Source organism: Arachis ipaensis, chromosome B09, assembly GCF_000816755.2.
Source record: "Arachis ipaensis cultivar K30076 chromosome B09, Araip1.1, whole genome shotgun sequence".
NCBI classification, from domain to species: Eukaryota; Viridiplantae; Streptophyta; class Magnoliopsida; order Fabales; family Fabaceae; genus Arachis; species Arachis ipaensis.
The window spans coordinates 2,287,874-2,288,136 of record NC_029793.2 but is presented as its reverse complement, the minus strand read 5'-3'; positions in this window follow the sequence as shown (position 1 = coordinate 2,288,136).

Here is a 263-nt window from a genome sequence, read left to right as displayed (position 1 = left end):
CATTCATTAAGAGAAGAGAGTTTATTTAAGGTTAAGATAAACAAACCTAAGCCATTATAATTTACATGAATAACTCAAATTAAAAAAGAAAAAATCATGTGGTCTTTTAATTAATTAATCACCTTTGATAATTTTGAATCTCAATTATAAAACTATTGATTTTATTTACTATCATATTAGATCACTTTTCTCAAAATCGTCAATAAAAAATAATTATTTTTAATATTTATTATTTAAATAATTATTCAAAATAAACTAATTTA